Genomic DNA, 16,282 nt, shown 5'->3' with positions numbered 1-16,282 from the left:
CCGACCATTTTTTTATCCCTGATGTGTGTACGTATATACCTATATACGACGTACTCGCTCGGCCGCATTATCGTCCGCTTTTATGACGCGAGCCTTTCGGAGGAAGCGGATTCTCGAGCGCGTGGGCGGCTGCCTCTTCGTTATGTCCTTCCGGGCACGTATAAACTCGCGATCGATGCTCCATAGCAGTGCATAAGCGCTTGAACCGGATAGAAATATACTCGCAAGAGACTCACCGAAATTCCGCCTGGCAGCCGGTGGATTAAAACGAATCGCCCACAGGAGCAACAACACACGAGCGACACGACGATCGCGCGACTACACCTCGAATTCGCTCTCGGCTGCGGCGGCTGCACGTGCGCGCGATGGAGAGGAGGTAAAATAATAAGAGCGACACTGACGCGTGCCTGCGTAAATTCGTAAATTAAAAAGGCTTATAGAGGCGCGCGCGAGCGCGCGAGCGAGGGAAGGCCGCGTGCGTCAAGAGATAAGGAAGCGAGAGCCGGCGTTACACGTTTTCCGAGACTTTTTTTCGGTGATTTACGAGCAAGACGCTGGAGATTGACGCGCGTGCGCTGCGTGTATAGGCTTTTCGGCCTTTAACGAGCATCCTGTAAACGCGGTTACTTCTATCCGAGAATTAAACAGCTTAGAAATTCAGGGCTCTTCCTCGTCGCGCAGCACAGGCTATATATACAGCTGCTCCAATTTTTTGTCCTCCCCGAGGTCGCTTTTTCCCGACTCGGCGTAGATATTGCTAATAAAAGAACGATTATATACCATCGCGGGCGTTTCGCGTCCCATTAACGGCTAATTCGTCGCGTCTGGCGCGAATGTTAACATCGAGAGTGGCGCGCATACAACGATATTGGATATACGCGACGTCGCGTTGCGCGCGCTTTAATTTAGAAAATCATTTCCCGGCTATTTTCAAAACGCCCCGGCAGCGCTCGATTGTCGCGGCGGCTCGTAACGGAACACGTTAAAATATTTTAAAACTTTCGGATCGCGAGACCCGTTTCGCAAGAAAGAGAGAGAGAGAGAGAGAGAGAGAGAGAGAGAGAGCGCTCGACGTTTTATGATAATGAAAATAGGAAGGCGTTTAACGATTCGGAGCCGAGTGCGTTCTTTTTTTACGCGCGCAGGACCAGTCGTAGATTGCGCGAAAATCGATATAGCTGCAGTGGAAGCCAGGGCGCAGAAATTGGAAAGCCGTATGTGTCGGCGCTCTTTTTTCTCTCGCCAAATCGAACTTTACAAAGAAGTTTCAATCCCCCAGCTCTCTCTCTCTCTCTCTCTCTCTCTCTCTTTATGTACAGCCAAAGTTTCTCTTTCAGGCTCTCTCTCTATAATACGGCGCAGGCTGGAGCCAAATCAGAAATCTTCTCCGAAAACAAAAGCCCGAGAGCCATTAGAGGGCAGCAGCTTTCGCGTGTGTAATTCGAGCCCCTTCCATCAACGTCGATCTCACCGCCGCCGCTGCCTGTCTATATAGCAGCTTCTTCGCAGTCGAACGAAAAATTATCGCGCTCACGACCGATAGCCTCGCGATAAAGCGCTACTCTTTTTATTGCACTATTATTCGAGCGCGCATCTTTATGTTTAATTACCCTGCGTTTCCTGTTTGTTCCGACACGTGTATATGCCTGCAGCGTTTACGTGTACGACTACAATCGATCTCCGAGAATGGCAATAGCGAGCGAGCTTATACGCGAGCCTCGTTAAATTCGTGCGCGTGTATTAATTTCCTCGAATGTATAGCAGCAGCAGCGGCGGCGGAGAACAGAGCAGAGAAACAGGCGGATGAGTTGAAGAGGTTCGTTCGCCGAGATGAGCTATAAGAAGCCACCGCAACATCGGACGCGAGAGAAACTCTCGTAAAAAAAGAAAAGCATCAGAGCGAGACGAAAATAGCCGGAAGCAGCAGCAGCAGCAGCCACGTCTTCAAACAGAGCAGAGAAACTCAAGACAACTCACATCTCCCTCCCTCTCTCCTGCGCCGATTATCGCGGCGATCTTTCCGCGAGCGGAAAAAACAGTCGCCGAGAAATTAGAAGAGCTTCTCATTTAATTCGCTTTCTTCGATTCGAGCTACCTTGGCGTATGATCAACCGACGTTTTAACGAGTTTAGTTATTTCCATTAAGAAGAATATCGTATCGTCGCCAAGTTCCGATGGGACTTTCGAGCCGTATATGCGCTCGCTGTAACTTCGGGATCGTCGCACACTTCGCTCTACATTGAGCTACGTCGCGGATGAAAAAACTGGCGATTTAATTCACAGCCTTGAGGCATCGTTGCGCTCTGTGCGCAATACGTTATTGCATAATGAATGCATAGGCGTATTCGATACGAATTCGAGAGCTGGCTATAGCGCGCTGCAATGTCCAAGACTGCAATGTTGCGCGCTCGGCTGATTAATAAGCATGACCGCGTCATTTTTATTTTTACGAGCTCCGCACAACGCAGGACTTTCCGTAGAACCGCGAAGAATCGAGAGAGTCATGGCTGCGCAATGCGCGCACGAGTTTGATTAATTGATTTCTGCATGCCGAGGCCGTTCGATTTACTATCGCATAGGGAAGCTATGCTTTCCTTTATACATCTCTCATATAGGGGAAGAATCGGCCGCTCTGTTGTCTTTGCGAACTTTTCAATAAACAGTTCCCCCGCGAGCTCGCCGGCAGAGTAAATAATTACGCGCTCTCCGGAATCCTCCGATATTTTCGCTTGCTTCGGAAAATGAAAAACGCACCGCACGCGCGATTCGAGCAGAAATTAAACGGTCGAACTGGTTAACCTCGCTCTTACGAGACTCTTGCGAGACTCGCAGCGGCTACTCACTCGGCGTTTCCGCGAATTCTCTAATATCTCTCTCCAGTCGCTCGCGCCGTCGACTCGCGTGTCGGATGCAAGTATGCGCGCGCCTGGGAGTGGCTGCAGCGCCGACACCTATCCCCGCGACTCTCTACGTGGGAGCGCCTATATCAGCGGACACGAGGTGTGTGTGTGTGTGCGTGTGTGACTCTTTGATTTATCGCCGGCTGGTTATGCTCGTCGTGCTTTCTTTCCCGATACGGGCGAAATTAGGAAAATCGTTGTTGAGAGAGAGAGAGAGAGAGAGCCGGGCTAACGAAGCGAGCGGCGCTTTGAAATTCTGAAAGAGCTGCCGAGAGAGAAACGTCACCCAAAAGGACGTTTAATTTCCGCGAGCGGTTAAGAGGCAGAGGAGACGAGCGCGCACTAGTGAGCTAATTTTTTCCCTTTCCACTCGATAGCCCGGAGACAAAAAGCTCTCCGATTAAGAGCTCGGAATCGCGACTCGTGTCGACGCGCGATCACTGCGCCGACGAGGAAAATCCCTATCCCAATTAACTCGAAGCGAGCGTTACGCAGGAATCGATCGATCTTCCGCGCGCACAGCCTCCCCCGTCGGTAAAATTCCGAGAGGGAGCTGCGCCGAAAGAGAGGGATCTAATGGCGTCGAATGTCAAGACTCAAGAGCGAGGCGGCTGCGGCGTCGATCGATGAAATCTTCCGTCCGAGTTAAAACGAATGTAGGTCAGAGGTTCGCGCGCGAGCGGCGGCCGCGAGTTTCCTCGAACGCCGCCGCCGCCGCCGCCGCCGCCGCCGCTCTCGGATTGTTCAAACAACGAAAAAATCCGCGCACGAGCGCCAGCGCCGCCGCCGCCGCCGCCGCCGCCTCCGCCTTTAATCAATATATAGGGAGGGAAGCGCCCTCGCGCGGAGTGTGTGAGTGAGCGAGAGAGAGAGAGCCGACTAGCAGTGGCATACTGTACACAAGTCGAGCCGCTGCCAGTGGCTACAATTAACTCGACTAATTAACTGCTTAATTAACGCGGCCGATCGCACGCGAGGGCCAAGCAGCGACGAGTTGACGTACGTAATTTTCCAGACCGAAAAAATCCTTCATTCGGAGAATTCCCACTCCGAACTTTCGTCGATTAATCGCGAGCTTTGTTACCGGGAGAGGCACGAGCGCTTAATTTCTCCTACTCGAGCATTTTACACGGGCAATTAACCGCTTGATTAAAGCTCTCGATTTCGCCGCACGTAAAAAGCCGATGTCCTGCAGCAGTCATCGGCGAGGCTTGATTAGCGCGACGAGCGTCTATGTTTTATCGAGTTTCTCCGAGGAAAAAGTCCGAGCTGCGAGCGCGGAAACAAGGCTTGCCAAAAAGCGCGCGCGCGGGAGCTTTTAATCCACTAGTCTAGTAAACTTTTGTAATCAGCTTCGCGCGGAAAACCGAGGCTAATTCGGAGGAACAGCGATTTTACAGCGAGCGGGCCGAAAATTGTTCAACTCCGTATTATTCCGCGCAGGCGTATAGAGAGAGAGAGAGAGTGGTAGCTTCCAGTAGAAACTGACCGAGTACGGTCAGACGCGCGCTGTATACGCTCGCGGCGATGTTTTTTTCTTTTTCCTGGCACACGATTCTTCGCGGCTAAACTTATGCGAGCAACGTGCGACGACTGCGGCCTTCGTCGTCGAGCTGCGAAGCGACTGACCTCGCGAGCCTTGACGCTCATCGCTCTCGGTTCCGCGATGTCTCTCTGCCGCGCGTACGTAGGAGCGAATAAAATAAGAAGAAGAGGCCTCCCCCGCACGCGCCGCGCGATTATGTGACGAGTGCGAAATCAGTCGTTTCCTTCTGGATTTTCAAAATATCTCTCCTCTATAGGCGAGTGCAAACATATTGATTTCCATAACTTTTGTCTCCGTAACAAGGAACGATATTATTCCATTTCCCAAAGTCGTCCTTATCCCCTCCGAGATCAACATAAATACGCGTCGAATCTCTCGTGTTCGGGAAGCGAGCCACAAAAAAAGAGAGAGAGAGAGAGAGCGTATATACCCGGGAATTACGAACTGCGGAAATCGCCGTATAAACCTCTATCTCTCTCGAGTGTCGCCAGGGGGTCGCGGCGACGACACACATAAAGAGACGCGCGCTCGACGACGCCGACATCGTGCAGCGTATAAGAAAAAGAGAGAATAGAGAGCTGCCGGCGGCTGTTTGGTTAATAAATTTCCAAAGGCGATCCCCGTCTTTTTTTCGCTAGAGAGTAGAGCGAGAGAGAGAGAGAGAGAGTTTGAAAAGCGCGCGCATTACCGCCGAAGAAAAATACGAGCGGAAGATAGACACCGCTGTAGCAGCCAGTGCAAAAAAGCAAAGAACACGCGGAGGGAGTGTGAGAGAGAGAGAGAGAGAAAGAGAGAAAAAAGGGGAGCAAGGAGGCGCCCCGGCGTTATTTATTTAATCGAGCGGAGGAGAGCGACGACGACGAGGCGCGTGACGTAACGGCCCTCTGACGTCATTGCGCGCGGCGGCACTCGTCTACATGTGCGCGAGCGCGTATTATCGCGCAGGGAAAAGTGCGCAGAGAGAGAGAGAGAGAGAGAGAGCGCGTACGATTGTGCAGGTATACACACAACCGTATATTCAGCCATACGCTGCATAGCAGCCGAGAACGAGCGCAGTCTTATATACCGTGGCGCGACGAGTCGGGTATTTTCGAGTTGGCTCGACAGACTCACGCGCGCGCACTCTTCGGAATTTTGATTTCACGCGACTTGTAGCGCTGCTATTTTTGCGGCCGGTCGACTGATGCAAGACTACTTTTCAAAAGTCGCCTTTCTCGCGTGGGTGCAGGGGCAGCTCTCGGGAATATTTTTCGCCTATTCCTCGTCGCGATACTACAACTATATAGTCGAAGGTCGCGCGCGAGCCTCTCACTCGGTCTGAAAAGAGTAAATATTCCTCTCTCCGATGCATCAGCGCAGACGACTATCGGCCGAAGCACGTGCTCGGCTACTCTCTCTCTCTCTCGATGTAATTCACGCGATAGACGCGCGACTCGTCGGCGCACACGCACTCGTGCAGGCTCTAAATTGTATACTCGCATCGGAGCGACGGCGGCAATTATAAATATACTGGCTTCGTGTCGGGACATAGCACCGAGAGAGAGAGAGCCTGACGTCATATATTAACATTTCTATACGCGCACCTCGAGAGCGCGCTGATGCAATAACATCGCATCGGATGGGCCGTCTCCTCTCCGCGCGCGCGCGTGATATTGGCCCGCAAATTTTCCGCGCTGCACAAGATAATCATCACGTGAGCGCGAGAGCGAGTGTAACGCAAGTGGTCCGCCGCGCGGCTGTCTAGAAATACGGACTCTTATTTCGGCCTCGGTTTTAGTGTCGCGCAAGCGAGCGAGCGAGAGGGTTTGTGAGAATTTCGCGAGAAAATATTTGCTTTTCTTCGGGAATTTATTTTCAAAGCACTCGATCAACGAGTATACGCTACTTTTGTAGCAGAAAAAAAGAACGAGCTTCTAAAAATATTGTCTAATGCACGCGACGACGCGACGACGAGTTTTACTACATCGGATCGGATGTTTGAAGAATTTCGGCGGTTACTCGTCGCGGACTTTATCATCATCATTTTGTCAGTTCTGGCTAACTGTGTATTTGTGCATCGGGCAGATGATGTTTTTGTAATATGAAACGCGGCACTGCAACTCTCTCTCTCTCACTCGCTTTCGCACTCTCGACTCTCGATGTTACTTTTAGTTCTCTCTTCCTCTCTCGACCCTCGATAACCGCGCGATCGACGCCCGGCGTTGTTGTGCATTGTAATCGTCTATTTATACCACCGCCGTGCGCGTATTAAAAAAAATAAGAGAATCTATAAATACAAAAGGCGAGAGAGAGAGAGAGCTTTCAATCGCTTTCTTTCATTCCACGCCAGAGCCTTCGGGCGATGACGGCAAAGTGTATAGCGAGACTCGGTGAAAAAAGCCCGGAGAAATTGAATCTCGGCAAATTGCTCGAGCCGTCGCGTCAAATTGTACATTCGGGAAAGGATGAGGTCGGCGGCGGCGGCGCTGTATATGCCCACTGCGCGTATACTATACGTGCGGGCAATTTTCGGAATCAATATTTGCATGCGATTGCTTGTGATAATTCCGCATAAATATTTATCAGGCGATCTAGACTAATGCGATACATTGTTAATGAGCGGCCTATGATTCATCGCCGCCGTCGCGCTGCTGACGAGAGACTATTATGCCGCCGCCGCCGCCGCCGCCGCATGACGCCTATATACGAGCTTTTTCTTTATCGGACGAGGAATTTCAAAAATCTATCTCAAATGTATACGATCGCGTTTTCTCGCTTCACTCGGCGATTCGGTCATTATCTCTTTCTTCGCTCGTTTCTTCTCCGTAAATACACTCTCGTCTCATATCTGACGTAAACGAGACGACTCTCGTGAAATCAATTACGGCCGGTCCTGCGCGCGTCCGATAGACGACGTGCACACCTATACGCAGAGGGGGGAGAGGATCCTCTCGTTAATCCCGGCATTGTCCCCGTAACTCGCCGTAGCGGCGCGCAATTTATATTTAAGTTATCGATCGTAAAGCTCAATATTGCGTGTCGCTCGCGCGAGCAGAACGATATTCCGCGCCGGGCTGCGACGTTTTATTGCGAGTCCTGCACTTTCGCATAAAACGAATCGAGCTCGCTTTAAAGAGCCTCGAGAACCTTAAAACGCGGACGTTTTTCGTCGTCGATTCGAATCACGTTGATGCGTAGGCTTCGCTATATACAACATACACACACATATATATATATATATATGTGTGTGTGTGCCGTGTAATCGTTGGTAAAAGTGTAACGGGCGGCGTTTTGCATACGCGAGAATAACGCGCCTCGGTCGATCCGAAAACAAACAGAGCGGCAACAATAAGCAATCAAGATAAAGTCCGCATAGTTACATGCACACGTTATACACGTTATATACACGGCTATAGGCGCGCGTTCTGCAAACGAGCCGCGGAGTGTGTAAGGAAATCGTTAATGCAGCGCGCGAGTACACGGCGCGTTTCAAATACAAATAATAGGCGCTCTCTCGCGCGGCATTATAGCGGCACTATATTTTTAATTTAACGCGATGTATTCAACGCGTTCGCTAAATCTGGCCGAGCAATACAATATCGCGCGGGAGATATGACAACGGGGTACGTCTTCGAGATAAGAGACTTCACGGACCGACCGTGTGGGGGGGGGGGGGGGAGAATTAATGAAACCGAGAGCGTTTTTTCTCGTTTTCGATAACCGATGAACACCCATAATTAGAGGGAGCTAGGCAAATGAAATTCCCGCTCGCGCGCGCGCGCGCGCGCGTGTGTGTGTGTGAAACTCCGGCGGCCAAAGCCAGCGAAATAATAACATTACGACGACAATTTCGAGAGCTTAATTCCTTACATACATATTTTTCCAGTCTTAATTAAAATGCTAAGCGGAGCAGGATTTATACGCGAGAGGGCGGAAAGAAGAACGGGGAGAGAGAGAGAGAGAGAGAGGGCAAAAAAGACGACCGCAAGTGCGTGCAAAGGGATCTAATTAAAAGCTCTCGTAACGCGAAATCGATGGCAACCTTATACGCTTTGCGTTCGATGTAAGCCTTTCTTTCATTATTCTCGCTGTTTCTACATAATTCAACGGGTACAAACGTCATAGTGTATATATGTAAGGTCGAGTGAACGTGTGCAGCGTACGCGTCTATTTTTCGCGCGAGGAAAAAGAGGCCGCGCGAATTAAACAATCAGCGCCGCGCGATATTGGTTATTAACTCGCACACGGCAGAGCTGCGGTTCTCATTGTCCGATGTAAACAGACGCGATTAATCTCGCGAGGCGACGCGCGTTTCGTTGTGCTCTCGCACCGGTTCATTAGGGCAATTCATCCAATTAGTATACCGCCGATATGACTTTTGATAAATAACGCGATCCTTCGCTCTCGAAACTCGGGGCACGAACTGTTTAGCGCACCTTTTTTCAATTAGCTCTAATTCCTAATTGAATCCCCCGCGGCGCGGACCGCTACGTAATTGTTCGTCTTGAATTCTCAGGCGATAGCTACACAGCCCGGGGACACTTTTTCTCGATGACTCAGCTCTCGAGAGATGTGTATATATATTTTTTTTTGTTCTCTTTCAATTAGAATCAAGTCACTCAAACTTTGGTAAATTAAATTGTAACGGGCCGGCATGTGCATTGAAGTTGCGAGGCTTTTCGCGATTCCGAGGGAGTAGCCTTTCTCTCTCTCTCTCTCGAGGACAAAAGAATGAATGAAAACTCGGCTCGACAAAGGGCAACAAAAGCCAGCGCGAGGATGTAAACAAAGTTCTGGAATGTTAAAATCAGATTAACCCCGGGAAAACATTTTCATAAATTTCCATTTTTTACCCTTATTTACCCTCTATCTCTCTATCTCGGTTGAAAAAACGTTCGGCCGTTCCCCAGCGCATCTTATTGAAAGCTTCGCGCGTCGTTGACACGACTCGGCTTGGGAGAATCAAGCGCAGTATAAAAAATACGAGGAAATAAAAATCCAGCAGCGTCGATTCATCGAATTACAGCCGGCTCGCTCGCGATAGTCCGATAGAGCACGTTAATTTATTTTTAACACCGACACGGGCGCGCCTACACAGGCGGATATCATCTGGCTCGCGTGTGTGCTCTCTCGCGAGCGAGGAAATCGACGCGAGTCATTTCCTACGGGAGTACAAGTCGATATATAGCGCCGCGGACACCTCCACGCCTCTCTCCCTCTCGCGGATAAAGAGCGAGGAAGAAAAAGCTGCAGGTGTGGCTCTCTCTCTCTCTCTCTCTCTCTCGGCTCTATAAATTTCGAGCTTTTTGCGAGCTTTCCGGCTCATTCTCTCGCGGCTGCATTATTCAACGGAGATAAGTCGCCTTTACATTTTTATCCGTCCGCCGCCGCCGAGAGAATTATACTCGGAGAGAGAGAGAGAGGGACGGCGCACAGTTTGTTGTCTTGATTAACCCGCGGCTGATGTGTGTATTCCCGCGCGGCGGGTTTTCCCAGATTTCCGACATCGATTATCTCGCGAGCGGCAGGAGAGGAACAAGGACGCGCCGCATCGACTGCGATATTTACGAGCCGCAGCCGCGATACGTTGCGCGGCTTTTTGCATCTCTCACTGTGTCTCTCGACGCCATAACTCTCTCTCTCTCTCTCTCTCTCTCTCCTCCCGCTTCTCTAAATCACGACGCTGTATAACAGTCTGCTCTTCGTCTTGCGCGCTCGGGAAATTTATTCCTGGCGAAGCTGTACTCGCATTAGGATATAATAATTCGCGGGTAAGATTGTTGGAACTATTTTTTTTCGCGTATAGATTTCGGCGAAAAGTGCGGAATCTCCCGGCGTAGTCGTCTCCTTGTCGTCGTCGGGCCGAGAGATTTACGCCCTCGAAAGGAAAACGAGCCACACACGCGATCACGAGTTTTCCTCGTAAATCAATGCCAGCGAGGCTCTCCCCCTGCTACGCTTCCTTTTTTCCTTTCTTAACGAACTTGTCGATCAATCGATCGGTCAACAAACTCTCTCTCTCTCCCTCGTCGCAAGGGCCTTTATGTCTGGGACAATGCGTGGGTGGCGACGGTTAAGGGATTATTATAAACGAGCATGTAGCTATTGAAAATTCGAGCGCGGAGAAACGCGTTAGACTCGTCGGCAGCGAAGACGATGCCGCTGCGGCTTCTAGTGTGTGTCCTACATGGGCGGCTCGGGGCCAAGAATATCTGCACTAAATCCTTCCCCCTCTCGCACACGCACAGCAGCAGCAGCAGCAGCAGCAGCAGCGGAGATCTAGACTCGATTTCGAGAGGGAGAGAGCTTGCGGGAAAGCTCTCGCGGCACATAAGCGCCGCGCGACGGGTTACGTCACGCGCGTGTGTCCGCGCGCAGACGCCGATGAGGCTGTGGCTTTTTGCGTGGCCTAAGCGGACCCAAAAACCCACCTATACAGAGCACAACAGCGTACTTATTTCGAGGCTGCGACAATGAAATCTCGCGACCAAGCTTTTTTCAAAGTGAATCCCGAACGAAGCGCTCCCCAGAGCGCGATATTTTTTACTCTGGCTCGCGCAGTTTGTTCGGCGAATTAGTCTATTGCGAATTCCTCCGTTGTTTGTTGTCCGCAGTAGCTGTATATCGCACGTTTACTGCAGCTGCAATAAAAATACCCGCTTTACTGCTTCCCGCCGGCAACATCAGACGAGGACTCGCGAGCTTTTTTTTTTACAAATTTATTTCACGTCCGAGATTCCGCTCAAAGATTTATCTAAACTTCATGGCTGCACAACTAAAAAGCTGCTTTCTCTCTCTCTCTCTCTCTCTCTCTCGTGTCTACACGTATACGTGCACTCGTAAAAGCTCGGGTCACGAGCCGCGCGAGCTGCAGCAGAGTAAGAGAGAGAGAGAGAGAGAGAGAGAGAAACACACGGTGCAGCAGTGCTGCGCATGTGTCCGCTCTGCTTAATAATTCCTCGTGAAATCGACCGGCGACGAACGGTCACGGTGAACTATTTTTGTAGAGGCGGCTGCTCGTAGCTGCTGTTCGTTGGCAGCGCCCGCGATTCTCCCCTTTCCGAATACGATTTCGATTATACACACACACACACACAGCCGACTCTCTTTCTCCTTAGGCTGACTGACGCTGCTATCACTTTGGAGCACTGCTCTCTCGCTCGCTGGCACGCCGAGGAAGCGTTTATTACATTTTTTCGGCGATTTTTCCCAGAGGAATGTTTATTACCGTCCTCTTCCCTTCTTCCTTTTTTTTATTAAATTTCGAGTCTTTTTCATAAAAGTAAATCATCCCCCGAGATAGAGAGTCGAACATCTGGTGTATCGGCACACACGCACACACACATCAGGGCGAGGCGAAGAGTCCGGAAAAACAGCAAGTCAAAACAAAGACGCGAAGACGCGAAGTGGGACGAACAACAGAGAGCGGGGCATCGTTCTATATCGGGAAAAAGTAGTTAGTTACACAGTGGAAGGCGAAAAGCGAGTTTACACGCGGCCGGGCATCGATCGCGCTCGTAAAAAAAGGAGGAGGAAAAAAAAAAAACGAGCGTGCGAAGCCCCGGAGGTGCAAGCTCGCGCGCCGATTCATGTTATTGGACACGAGAGCGCGAGAGGCCGCTACACATCATAAGCATCGGCTCCTTTAGGCATTTTCGCAATCCGTCGCTCGCGGCATATTCTAATTTGCAAACTTAACTTTTCGAGGTAAAAATAGAGAGAGAGAGAGAGAGAGAGAGAGCTCTTATGAAATTCGCGCTGCAGCAGGATTAGGCTGAGTGCAGAGTGCGCGCCTCGTCAAAAAGTTTGCCCCGGTCGCATGAATTTATATTCGCATGCATAGAGGAATAAATTCCCCAAGTTTCGCCCTGAAATATTTCAATTCCACCGCCGCCGCCGCCGCGTAAACAGTCTCCCAATAGCACGCGCGGGAGAGCGTACATACTCCATCCGCATCGGGCATAACTTCTTAACACGTATCCTATATACCGAAGCAGCTTCAACTACGACGTCGACGCATAATGCGCCCGCCGCCGCGCGTAACTCGATAAACGCGGCCAAGTGCGCGAATCGCCTCGCACACACACACACACACATAATTTCATTCCAGCCGCATGTGTGTACGTTGCTGGAGTGCACGGAGAGGCAAACTATTGTTTTTCCCCGACGTCGCCTCAGCGCGCCGTGAAATTGGCTTTTCCAACAGCGCGAAAACACACGCCTATGCCATTCGGGAAATTGCGCCCGCTCTCTGCGTGTCTGTCGTTCGTTGCAGAGCGACCCCTTTGACCTTTTTTCGCGGCCGGGTATAAGGAAGAGCGCGAAAAAACAGCCGAACGGAGATGCTCGTTTCTTCCCCGTCCGAAGTAGAGAAAGAAAAACACATCGCAGGCACGCGCGACAAATCCGACGATTCATCAAAACTCTCTGCCGCTGCGGTCCTTACGACGCTACGGGGGATAAACACGTGCTGGGATAAAAAAGCTCGTGGGGGGGAGGGGGAGAGAGGAGAAGGACAAAAACGAAAGGTCAGCGTGATTTATCGGCATTAATCAAGCTGTCGGAGCGAGCGTCCCGAGTCGATCAATTGCCGCGGTAACGAGAGGAAAAATTTGGAAAAGCGAGGAGTCGACAATAGAGGTCATTTCAGAGCGCCGGAGAGAGAAAGCTTTGGAATGCGCGAGGCTCGAGCGAATACCGGGAGCTCTCCGCGTCGGCCGCCTTTTCCGAATTCCGAGGCGTTTCGGAAAATGCCGGACGGGACGGATAATCAACCGCGATCTCGTCGCGAAAGAATTAAGAGTGCAGCAGGCGGCCGCCTCTCCCTCTCTCGGAAAAGCTCGCCGCACGTGGTGTCTTGAGAGCCGCGAGCGAGCGCGCGGGCGCCCGCCTATTGATCGCTCGGGATAACGGCGCCCGCGCACACGCTGCGCAGCTGTGTATACGTTATCAAGCGCCAGAGCACCGGTGAAAACGCGAATTTTCTCTCTCTCTCTCTCTCTCTCTCCGGGCACTGCTGCCGCAGTGCCATATAGCCGCTCTCCCCTCGTATGCGATCCCGGCGTGCAGCAGGAGGCGGCGGCCGCGATCGACACGCCGTGTCCTGCGGCGCGGCTTTGAGGTTAGGAAAATCGCGTAAGGTCACGCCCGGTGCACGGGGGAGAGAGCTGAGAGAGAGAGAGAGCTGAGAGAGACAAGCCCTCGCGATTTACGTAACGCGTTATCCGTGGCCGAAATTAGCGCGAGTAGCTCCAAATATAGCCCGCCCGCGGGTAGGTATATGCGTATGCGCTACTCACCAGTGACTGGGGGAGAGAGAGAGAGAAAGTGCGGGTCGCGGGTCCGGGCAGGGCTAGCTCCGCTCCTGGCCGCTGCTGCTCTGCTGCACTGGGGGGGGGGGGGAGGGCCCACCGCCGCCGGCTCCGATGCACCACTACGATATACTATGCGTGTCCGCGCACTCGGTGTAGCAGCTACGCGATCGATGCACGTCGCGAAAGCACAGAGAGAATAGAGCGCGCGCGAGCCGGAAAGAGAGACGGGCTGCGAGAGGAGAGAAAGAAACGAGAAGGAGAGAGAACCGTCGTCGCGCAGCGCTGCGGCCGGACTCCGCCAAGGGAGTCTTCGTGTGTCCGTCGCGCAGCGGAGCTCTCGCGCTCTTTCTCTCCGCTCGCGAGCGCGCGCGCGGTTGGTAAATAGGCGCAGCCGCGCGCACGCTCAGCAGCAGCTAGCTCTCCTCTCGATCCGCGCCAAGTCGATGCAGGCGCTCCACTCCTACGTCGTCCGCACTGCACGCGCAGGTGTGTCACCTCGCCTTTGGCTCGATCAGTACACTCTCTCTCTCACTCTCTCTCTCTCTCTCTCTCTCTCTGGCTGCACCGCTGCTCTGCTGCACGATCCCTTGCGCGCGCGGAGGAGCACTGATAACTCGCGGCGAGCCGCCCTCCTCCTCCCCCGTGTGCAGAGGCGTAATGATCGAGCGCGCGCACACCTACTCTCTCTCTCTCTCTCTCCACCGCTAGGCTAGCTCCTCGCGCACTGCATCGCGAGCCTCGCACTTTTGCACATCTCTGTCTTATGTCGGATGTGGACCGTGGAGCTCCGCGATCAACCTGTCCCTCTTTTTTCTCGCTTTCCCTATATATATGCGTCCACACCTATACGTTACATTCGCGCCACAGGGGGGCTCCGCCAGCTCACCTATATATACGGAGCGATTATCGTCTGCTCCGAGAGAGACGTGTTGGCTCTGGCGCGAGGGCAGCACGAGCCGAGCGCGCGAAACGCCGATTCGCGCAGCTCCGGCGTTTTCTGGCTATATATATATATATATAGCGAGAGCTTGTGGCAGACGATAAGGCGGCGCGTGCGCAGCGCGGCCGGGATTTAATTCTTATGGACTCGACTCGAGCCGCGAGCTTTCAGCGGCTCCTGCAGACATCTGGCGGCGACAGCGCGTGCGACGGTAAGTAGGTGGCGCGACGTTCGAATTCTTTTTCCCGGTCGGTATTACCACGGTTCAATTTAGGGGCTCGTAATTTCATCATCGATTTCCCTATCAAACGATCGTTATCAATACAATCCCAATAAAATAATAAACCGCGCGCATAGTTTACGCGGCGCCGATACGCCCGCGCTACCGAGTATAAGTCTCTCTATAGGAAGTTGCGAAGCATCGATCGCTCCACATCGAAAATGTAATTCTCGCAAATGCGCTGAATACTTCCCCGGGAGCGAGAAAGGGAACGATGCCAGCGAGCGCTTAGCGCGACCAAGCCGCCTGTGGAGTATCACAATTCTCAACGATTCGAAAAAGAGTATGACTCGATTAGAACGCTGCACTACACTCGACGAACGAATGTTTAATTTTTTTTTTGTTCTCCATGGAGAAACGCCTAGTGCCGTAAATCACCCCGGCGGCTTTCGCTTATCAACTGGAAAATCGATTTTTCCCCATTTACTCCGGAATCTCGAAATAGAGCCTTTCCACGCGGATAAAAATACGTAAAGAGCCTTCGCGTGTACAGCGCGCAGGTATATGGACTGCAGGCGATCTCGAAGCTCGTAAAGCGGCGCGCGCGGCTTATCGAACACTTCTGCCGAACGTCTCGCGGAGGAATCCGAGCTAATCCAAATATTGCCCTCTAATAGAACAAACAGCGCGTCTGCGCTCATCACTCGAGTTGTTTCTTTCTTGGTGGATACATTTTTGATGAGCTGCCGCAGGGGTCCAAGTAGTTAGCTCCCCCGCGCGTAACAACGACAACGGAGCGTTATTCGCGCCAAACGGCTCGGTCGGAGAGTAGGATAATTTGCCGCCGAGCGAGCAAACAGAGGAGAGGAAAATCGCTGCAGTAGCGTGGGATCGTCCCTCGAGAGAGAGAGAGAAACGTAACAGACGCTGAATCTCCAGTTTCCTGCCAGATGTCGACTCTCCACAGAAGCAGCTCTCGAGGACCAGACCCTAATTTCCCGCTGATGCGAAATTCCGGAGGATACTGCTTCTACTACTTTTTGCTAACTTTGAATTATTTTCAATTTACGAAATGTACAAACGCGTTTTCCGCTTCCTCTCGAACTCTAACGATATCGAGCGTCAACGCGTTACGAAAGATAAAATAGTTAGAAACGCGCCTGCAGAGAGCCTTTTTGTATTATACGCGTGGGCGCGCGTTTTATAATCAGCCCTGCGTTCCCAATGCGTCATTTTTTTTTTTTATTATCCTTATTTTTTTTTTTTAATATTTACGCCTGACGAAACGCGCATCCCGATATAGTCGAACACAATGCGCGCACGAAATGAAAAACATAACCGCTTCCTGTGCGCATTAGACGAGGCAGTAACCCGCGACAATTA

At 51.8% G+C, this 16,282-nt stretch overlaps 1 protein-coding gene across 2 annotated transcripts in view; it reads right to left on the bottom strand.

The window, feature by feature from the left end:
• Positions 1-14,325, bottom strand: part of LOC100121013 (plasma membrane calcium-transporting ATPase 1) — a 92,970-nt gene extending 78,645 nt beyond the window's left edge. The window contains exon 1 of one of the 2 annotated variants that reach the window (XM_031922832.2): positions 13,725-14,325. The gene's annotated coding sequence lies outside the window, so the exon portion shown is untranslated. Of the gene's footprint in view, positions 1-236; positions 318-13,724 lie in introns of those variants that run through there. The other variant, XM_032597421.1, reaches the window with a different exon arrangement.
• Between the last annotated feature and the right edge of the window lie 1,957 nt (positions 14,326-16,282).

Source organism: Nasonia vitripennis, chromosome 2, assembly GCF_009193385.2.
Source record: "Nasonia vitripennis strain AsymCx chromosome 2, Nvit_psr_1.1, whole genome shotgun sequence".
In the NCBI taxonomy this organism is placed as follows: domain Eukaryota; kingdom Metazoa; phylum Arthropoda; class Insecta; order Hymenoptera; family Pteromalidae; genus Nasonia; species Nasonia vitripennis.
The sequence above is the reverse complement of the archived record's forward strand: the minus strand, read 5'-3'. Positions and strand labels throughout refer to the sequence as shown.